Below are 10,025 nucleotides of genomic sequence, written 5' to 3' on the forward strand. Positions count from 1 at the left end.
TAGTTAAGGTTTGTGATTCCCTATGCAAGTACGAAAGTCAATAGTCATGCAATGAAATTATATCCTACTTGTGGTGCATTATTCGGTGTTATTTATGCTTAATGCTTGCTTACGAGATTATTCGTTTCTTAGTTGGTCGCTTCTCAATCTCTTGCTAGCCTTCATTTTGTACTAAGTATGATCTCTACTTGTGCATCCAAAAACCTTTAAACCAGTTTTGCCACATGAGTCCACTATATCTACCTATATGCGGTATTCTTTTGCCGTTCTAAGCAAATTTGTATGTGCCATCTCTAATTTTCGAAATAAACTTCTCTTTTGTGTGTGTTTTTCGCTCGTGGAGCGGTGAGGGGTGGCTAATATTTTCCATGCTAGGTGTGTTATTCTCATGATGAGTGTTTATTCACTTGTCATTGCACGAGAGTAAGGCAAAGGTATTAGGGATGCCCAGTCTCTAAATGCAAAAATGAATTTACTTTATGTTGTCAAATAATAAATTCATTGGAAAGTGTTGGTATGGAGGGCACCCGTGGATACCGTTAGTCATGGAAAGTGAAAGTATGGTGGAAAAAGGAATTAACTTTATTTTTTGTTTGGGAACTGCCTATGATATATCTATGCATGGAAAGTATTGGGAACTCTAAATCGTTTTCGTTAGTGGGATGGATACACCTCCCAAAATGTTTTTATCTCTAAGTTTTTCGCTTTGAGCTCTGGCACCTCTACAAATCCCTACTTCCCTCTACGAAGGGCCTTTCTTTTACTTTATGCAATTTTTATTTTGAATCTCCATCTTCTTTTATAAAAGCACCAACTAGGAGGCAATGGTATATCTAATATTCGAATGTGTTTCACGAATGGATCAATGGTTGAGCATGACGGTCTAGGGATAACTTATTTTAGCGTTGATATTTTGAAAGACATGGTTGCTTGTTGATATGCTTGAGTATTTAAATTATCATGTCAAAACTCGACTATTGCTTTGAACAATATAAAAGTCCAAATGTCCATGGTATAAAGAAAAGAAATATGATATGACATGTTAGGAAGCATTCCACATCAAAAATTCTGTTTTTATCACTTACCTACTCGAGGACGAGTTAAGCTTGGGGATGATGATACGTCTCCAACGTATCTATAATTTTTGATTGTTCCATGTTGTTATATTATCAATCTTGGATGTCTTATAATAATTTTTTGGTACTAACCTATTGACATAGTGCCAAGTGCCAGTTGTTGTTTTTCCATGTTTTATAAATCGCAGAAAATCAATATCAAACGGAGTCCAAATGCCCGGAAACTTTACGGAGAATTTTTATGGGCCAGAAGGAACACAATGGGCCCTGGCTGCGCCTGGGGGTTCCCCGAGGGGGCACAACCCACCAGGGCGCGCCAGGAGGCCCAGGCGCGCCCTGGTGGGTTATGCCCACCTCGGGTGCCCCCCGGACCGCCTCTTTGCTCTCTAAATACCCCAATATTCCAGAAACCCTAGGGGAGTTGACAAAATATTCATCCAGCCGCCGCAGAGTCTAGAACCACCAGATCCAATCTAGACACCATCTCGGATGGGGTTCACCACCTCCATTGGTGCCTCTTCGATGATGCGTGAGTAGTTCATTGTAGACCTTCGGGTCCATAGTTAGTAGCTAGATGGCTTCATCTCTCCCTCTTGATTCTCAATACAATGGTCTCTTGGAGATCCATATGATGTAACTCTTTTGCGGTGTGTTTGTTGGGATCTGATTAACTTTGAGTTTATGATCAGTCATATCATTTTATATCCATGAAAGTTATTTGAGTTTCTTTGATCTCCTATATGCATGATTTCTTATAGCCTCGTATTTCTTCTCCGGTATTTGGGTTTTGTTTGGCCAACTTGATCTATTTATGTTGCAATGGGAAGAGGTGCTTTGTAGTGGGTTCGATCTTACGGTGCTTGATCCCAGTGATAGAAAGGGAAACAACACGTATGTATCGTTGCTACTAAGGATAAAACGATGGGGTCTATCTCTACATAGATAGATCTTCTCTACATCATGTCATCATTCTTATTGCATTACTCTATTTCTCCATGAACTTAATACACTAGATGCATGCTGGATAGCGGTCGATGTGTGGAGTAATAGTAGTAGATGCAGGCAGGAGTCAGTCTACTAATCTTCGACGTGATGCCTATATAATGATCATTGCCTGGATATTTTCATAATTATTCAAAGTTCTATCAATTGCCCAACAGTAATTTGTTTACCCACCATTTTCTATTTTTCTCGAGAGAAGCCACTAGTGAAACCTACGGCCCCGAGGTCTTCTTTCTCATATATTTGCCTTTGTGATCTACTTTTCTCTTGCTTTTATTTTCAGATCTACTAAACCAAAAACCCAAAAATACCTTGCTGCAATTTATCCTTATTTATTTATTTGGCGTTCGATCTATCAATGTACTACAAATTTACCTCACGTCCGTTTGCCTATCTTGAGGCGCTGTACCCCGGAACGGATGGACAACCCCTTTAAGACGTCGAGTTGCGAGAGTTATTATTTGTGTGCAGGTGTTGTTTATGTTGGGTTGCTTGGTTCTCCTACTGGTTCGATAACCTTGGTTTCATATCTGAGGGAAATACCTACCGCCGTTATGCTGCATCATCCCTTCCTCTTTGGGGAAATACCGACGTAGCTTCAAGCGACATCATAGAGCAGCACGGCTGTGATGACACGGGCAGTTTGTACCCAGGTTCAAGCCGCTGCGAGGCGTAAAACGCTACTCCTGCTTTGGTGGATTGATGAAAGGACCATGGGGGAGACGCAATGCTCTATCACGGCAAGGTCGCCTCAGGACTAGAGCTGCTACGCGTGTATGAGTGTACAAGGGTCTGAATCCTTTCTAAGGTTGCCACGGCCCTCCTTTTATAGATCAAGGGGTCACCACAATGGCAAATCAGTCATTATGTACTGATTATATAACAAACAGTGCTAACATACCTAACTCCACAGACAGGACAAGGCGCATTAAATGCACCGCTTAGTGTCACATCGTGGGTAGCTGAGCAAGCCTTGTTGTGCCATTCAGCCGCCTTCTCGCCTGCCTGCATGACACGCCCCTGGACGGGTGTCACTCGGAGTTAATTTCCTTCAGAAATGGCTGCCGCGTGCCAAATAACAGCCACTTAATCACTTGGGGGCTCGACGCCGCACCGATAGGTGACTTGCGTTGCTGTGAGGTGGAGTGGTGGAGCCTTGGCAGGGTTATCCGCCCTCGGCGTCCCCGGTGCATACCGGGGTGGTCTTGAGACTTGCTTCTGGGCGACCTCGACCTTGCCAGGCTCGCCTGCTCGGCAGGGGAGGTTTCTCCTTAGTGATATCTTGTTCACTTTGTTGTCCTTGGTCTTCTTGATCCGCCCTTTGATTTCTCAAAGAGCTAGCTCTTCTGCTTGGCCTTGTGTTGGATGTTGCGACCTTGCTCTTGAGCATGTGTACAATCCGAGCAACACACACCTAGGGTTTGTTTCACCGACATCGAGGATCGGTACGTCATCATAAATGGGACCTAGCACCAAATGATAAGATACAATAGAGGTAGAGATTAAGTCGTTAGAGTTCAAAATGTCCTCACATGACCTATCAACTATCACACTCTCTCTATGTGGTGGCTCACTCACTCCCTCGAGGTAGGTGCACTCAAAGTCACATATGGTGGAGTCACTCATCTCACTCAAGTGGTGGGGGTTGTGGCTCTCCTCACATGGGAATTGTGGCAACTCATCATATATGGGGCTAGTGGTGAAGTCACTCTCACTCTCAATATGGTGGCACAAGTCACTCAAGTCATCATATGTTGCCATGGTCGAAGGGAAAATCACATGCTCAACCATCTTGTCACCGTCGTCGTGGATGAAGGCCAAAGATGGCACATCATCACTCTTGCCTCCAAAGATGGAAGCATCATCCTTGCTCGCCACCTTGTCGCTATCCTCCAAAGCATGTTCCTTGATTGGCTCCTTAGTTGTAGTCGTCGCCGCACCTGTCTTGAAAAAGAGTCATGGTAGACTCAGCATCGTCAATGCCACAAACAGGGATGGTGGTGAAGTCCAACTTGGGAGCGTCGTCTTGGAGCTCGTCGGGCTTGGAGATCTTGGTGGAAGTACCCTCATGCTTGTTACCATGGAGCTTGGTCGTCGCAAAGTGAGCTTGGGGTGAAGAAGCCTTGGCCTACATGAATTCTTTTTCCACCGTGAGAGCACCAATGTATAGGTCGTCAAGGGACTTATAGTTCTTGAGGAAGATAGTCTTGGAGATGTCATTATTCGATCCCATCATGAAGTGGAACTTCATCCAAATGGGGTCGTCCACGCCGGCTTGTCGCAAGGCTTTCTTCATCTACTTGAAGTACTTGTCGAGGGACTTGGAACCTTGTATGGTGTTCTCCACTTGGCGTTGAAGATGATTCGTGTAGGTCGAAGGCACAAACTCTCACCGCATAGCTTTCCTCGTCTTGAGCCAACTCATGTCGAAGATCTTTGAAGGTGTGTGAAGCCACCATGTCAACGTGTACTAGTGGAAGTTACTTGTGGCGCACTTCACTTGATCTTTGGAGGGTACTTGATGTAGCTTCAAGTAGTCGTCCATCTTGTGCTCCCACTCGAGATACTCCTTGAGGTCTTGAGTCCCGTAGAAAGGAAGCTCGTTGTCGATGTCGCGGTCGTAGTAGCTTGTGGAAGTCGCGGACTTGGGCTTGGGGAGCTTCTCTTGAGCGTAGTATTGGGGTGCTTGTTGGTGAAGATGCCGTATGTCCGTAGGCGAAGATGCCTTGAAGTCTCTTGGCGAAGATGCCAAGGTAGATGGTGAAGTCATTGACAGATTGTTGGTGTTGAGCTCTTGACCTTCACGTTCTTGTCAGTGGTGGTGTCGATGCTGATGTGATCTTGTCGGAGATGGTAGCTCAGAAGCATGTGTACTTGAGCATCTTCTCGAAGATGAGGAAGATCTCCTGTAGGACTTGATGAGGTCTTTGATCTCCTCCATTTGAGCATCCATCTTGGCATTTGAGTTGTTTTTCATGGCACCAAACTCGTCACAATTGCATGGCAAAGGCATTGAAGGAGCATAACATGCAAAGTGAACATGGTAAAATGGGTATAAGGTGACAAATGGTATATAGCCCATAGCCGCGTGAGGGCCAAGTAAAAGAGATGCGTGTAGTCCTTGCGCAAAGGGAACGCTAGTAAGGATACTCCACGTAACCCCAAAGCACCCTTGCTCTCAAGAGCTCATTTCGTCAACTCATGGGATTGTGAGGTTGACGAGTTTTCATAAGTACCTACACAAAACAAAGGCAATGGAAAATTTGTGTGTGCGTGGTATATGTACACATCATCCGTTATGATGTGCACGTGTATGTGTTGGTTAGCACAAAATATCCAATGCTTAAATAAATGAGATGCATGATATAGAAACATGTTATCCGTCATGATAGGTTTGTTGTTATGTATAGCATAATGGAGACTCAAAGTGTGTAATGGATCATGTGAAATACTTAGAGCATTGTTATGAATGGTATGCATATGGTGCACACAATGGATGCAATCATGCAATCCTATATACTTAAGAGATTCATCCCCACTACAAGTATTTATCTCAACATGCAGACCATCCAACTCAGCATCCTACCATATCAGCACACTCCTAATATGCATGATGCCACGTCAAACATGCTTCTACCCGCGTACAGAAAGGACCGAGGCACGACATTTCGTTACCATACCACATATGTTTCATCCGTTAACCACGGGCTCCTCAATAATAAATGTGTGTTATCTTCTCCACCATGCCATTGGTATTCTCCCACTTTATTTCCCCCTCCTCTTCGTATCCTACATCCGGTTCCACTCACCCAAATAAATCAACCCATTCATCATCAGCCGTGCAAAAGCTACCATACACAACTCACCTTCAGCGGCGATGGTGGTGCTCATCGTGCGGTGTTGCTGCCAGCCCGACGTTCATGGGGGTCGCCCCCAAATACCAGGATGATGTTGCTGACCCGGGCCCCTGTGAGCCTCGCGGACATTGATAACCCAAGCCCGCACCCTGATTTCGACCAGAGCTCCAGGTGAGCCACACGTGCCACCGTTGTCGTCCTCCTTCAACATCAGCTATGCCAAAAGGTGGGGGCTCTCCTTGCTCTCTATCTCCACAAATCCTAACGATCTTGAGTTTGTTTGGGTTGGAAGCTCTAATTTGTGTGTGATAGGAAGCATTTTTAGAAGGCAGATATGTTCTGTCTCCAGCCGCCTCTTTCGCCCAGCAAGTCCGGACAGTCTTTCTAATCCCCAAACCTCTCTAATGCAATCACTCCCCGCAAGCATTAAACAACAATCTCTGATTCCTCTTCGTTTTATTTTCTTTATATTTATATAGTTGGAAGGAATAAACAAATGAAACAACTTTGATTGGAAGATATTGGTTGTGCTGATCTCTCTTCTTTTTATTTTGTATAAGGCGCTGATTAGAAGGAATAAGCAGGTGAACTGGAGTACCATTCACTACGTGCAACTACAATCCTGCATCTCTCTCTCATACATTATTGAATTTTTTTTTGCTTTGCTTTGATTGTTTTGTGAATCAAGGCATATTCCTTTGGTCATTTTCAGGTATTTTGCTGACCGACAGTACTATTCCACTATGAATGTCATCAGAACGATCCAATACCCGAATAGATAGTTTATTAGGCATGTGTGTTTCAGTAGTACTGTTCTATCTGAACATCATCTAGCCTGGCGAGGTAGCCCAGTGCTAGATTAGCCATGTGTTTCAGATTTATCATTCAAAATCAAAGATTCTATAAATATTGTTGTTGATATATGAGTTGCAGGTTAATCGACTAGCAGCTACAAGTGTAAGTTTAAAAGGGATTTTTTCTAGATATTAAACAAATAAAATAAGAAATCACATTAGCATTTGTTTTACATAATGATATGTTATACATTTCCTTACATAAATTGGAGCTTTCATAATCGATTGTCGGGCTGTAGCTTCTATGCTAAATGATCAACACAAGAATTTCTCGGTGCTGGGGCCGGATGTTGAGGAGATCGAGCTACTGTTTGTAAATGAGGGTTCATCAAGAAGAAAACACGACGATGCATATGATGGCGGAGGAAGGGGTCTCGAATGATCTTTGTAAAGTATGGCTGCATGTGCCACCTGATAGTATCCTGCATGTAATTTGAAACCCCTGAACTTCATGAATAAATAGATTGAGGACGTTAATCTAAAAAATGGAAGCTTTTATTAAGTATTTGCACCGTGCGAAGGTAACACAACTACCAATATGTTCACTCCATGCAATTACCTCATTCACGCTTCTGCTGAACAAACTGCTATGCTTTTTTTCATAAAATTCCTTAAAGAGACTATTATTGCTATTGGCATTGTTATTTCATTTTTTCCATTATGCAATTCGCCCATGTTGTGCAAATACAAATTTGCAAATGTTACAAGGTTTTATACCCAGTCATGTGTACTCCTCCCTGGGATGTGCAAGTGTGATGACAAATAAGACTGTTGGTGTGTTTCTGGTTTGTAGATAGATGATATCATTTTATTATTTATCTATGCTAGAATAGTAAGTGATGTTATGTTTTCAACCATGTGTGTATAATTACAATATACAATCTTCTCTTAGGTTATAGTTTCATTTTAAAAATGCAAGAATAATTTGGAATATCACTATTCGATTGTGCTGGTGTTAATGACAATCCTTGGTGAGAGGATCAAGTAAGGCCCTTTCTGATTCTCCTAAACTTTAATTGTTATATGCTGGATAGCAGTCTTTTAAATAAGATATTGAAGATGGAGTATATTTGTTGCCCTACTTAGTAACCATGACATTTTGTGTATCTTTGGTTACTTTTCCACCCAAAATTTTATCATAGTGGACAATCGAAGCTAATTTCTATTTTGGCATATTAACACGCAAGGCTCGCAAATTAGCATAAATTTCTTTTTGCTCTGATTCACTTCTAATAGATAATCAAATTATATTACCTTGAATTATTATGAGAAAAATCTAAGCAAGTATGGAGATAATCTACAATATACTAATTCTCCTAGCTTTTCATATTGTTCCATCGAAGGTTAAAAAATACATTTTTTTAGTATTTTATTATTCTTACACCATAAATACTTATCATGTAGTGCTAAAAATTCCCGCAGCAACGCGCGGGGTATCATCTAGTATACAATAATTTTCATGGCATGTCATATGAGATGAATTGCATAAATTTTGCAAAGGTAGCATAGCAATATCATCGCAAGAGAAGCAAAATCCTGTAACCATGATCTCGTCATCTATGTCATAAGTGCAAATGGGATTTATTTTAATGGGGCATGCATAGTTACTATGTTGAGATCGTAATGATGCAATATGGGAGATCTCACTCATAGGATATGACAAGTTTAATAGATCATCACACATAATGGAGCATAGCATCACAATTAGGCAATTCAACATGCTCATCATCATATTCATCATAAATGGGTGGCACATCTAAGCATGTAGAAGACATAGTATGTGGTGGATCCATAAGGTGATCATCATCATGCAAGCAATCATTTGTAAGATGGTCCACTAGTGGGACAAGTGAAGGTCCATCACCTATTTTACCTTTAGATCTCCGCTCATATGGTGTAGGTGAGGTAGAAAAAATAGACACTTGGTCAATAGCTTCATCAACTTGATGGTACCATGTGCGGGTGCAATATCGTCCATCATGACCATCGTTTTCCCCATTGGAGGTATGGACTCGTCGAGGATTGGCACTTCATCTTGTTGGAGATCTAGCACCAAAGTAGAAAACACACTTGAAGTGGAGGTTAAATTGTTAGAATCATAGTGGCCTCACATTCCATCGCAACTACCTCACTCACTAAGTGTTGTTGCTTGCAATGTCACATATGGTGGAGTCACTCATGTCACTCATGGTGGGGTGGCTCTCCTCACATGGGAATTGGGGGATCTCATCATATATGGGTGTTGGAGAGATGTGAGTGCAAATGTCTCCATGATCAACTCCTATCGCCACCTTGGTTGAACGGATAGTCCCATGCTCAACCTCCTCATCCATAACGCCTCCAAAGATGAATGCCATAGGATGTGGCAAATCATCGCTCGCCTCGGAGACCAAAGAGAGGGTCTCATTTGCGGTCTCGTACCTTGACTGGAGTATGAGTCCCATTAGGGCGTTGTCTTCGTTTTGTTGAAGAGGTTTGCGCTCGTCACCGTGGTCAAAGGGAATGGCCGTTGCTCCACCGTCTTGTTTTCATGTTTTATGAGGCCCATATGATGTGGCACCTCGTAGCTCGTCTCCATGACCTAAGGGAATTTCCCATGCTCGGACATCTTCCTTTAGGGGCTTCCGAAGATGGAAGTGTCACCCTCGCTTGTAGGTGGTCGCCTTGGACTTGATGATGTCGATGTAGGCGTACTCGTGGAAGTAGCCAAAGATGTGGTACGTCCAAAGGCGAAGATGCCTTGATAACACTTGGCAAAGATGTCGAAGTGGTGGTGGTAGCCATAGCTTCCTCTTGGTGGTTCTTGTCTTGCGGTCTTCTCATGTGCTCATGAAGGTTGGTTGTAGCTTGATGTATAGCTTGTTGGGACTTGTAGGTTTGCGCTTGTCGAGCATCTTCATGTTAATGATGTCGTTGTCGTGCTTGAGCTCGTAGTAGATGGCGTTCGTCGTTGTCGTGCACATGTTGCTTGGAGGTGACTAGCCCTTCATGATGATGTGGATCATGAACGTGATCATGGTCGCCATGGAGATGTGGACATGGAAGAATTGCGCTTGCATTGCCTGGGTGCTCCGAAGATGATCGACTTGCTCGGCGCCGCCTAGAAGATGATGAAGGGGAAGAACAGTTGACCAACAAGGCCTGAATCTCCTCCATCCTTGCATCTGTCCCCACCTTTTGTGCAGAAAGCTTGTTGTTGAAGTAGTCTCTTGTATGTGCTTTGGATTGTCGTATGT

This window comes from Triticum aestivum, chromosome 2A, assembly GCF_018294505.1.
Source record: "Triticum aestivum cultivar Chinese Spring chromosome 2A, IWGSC CS RefSeq v2.1, whole genome shotgun sequence".
NCBI classification, from domain to species: Eukaryota; Viridiplantae; Streptophyta; class Magnoliopsida; order Poales; family Poaceae; genus Triticum; species Triticum aestivum.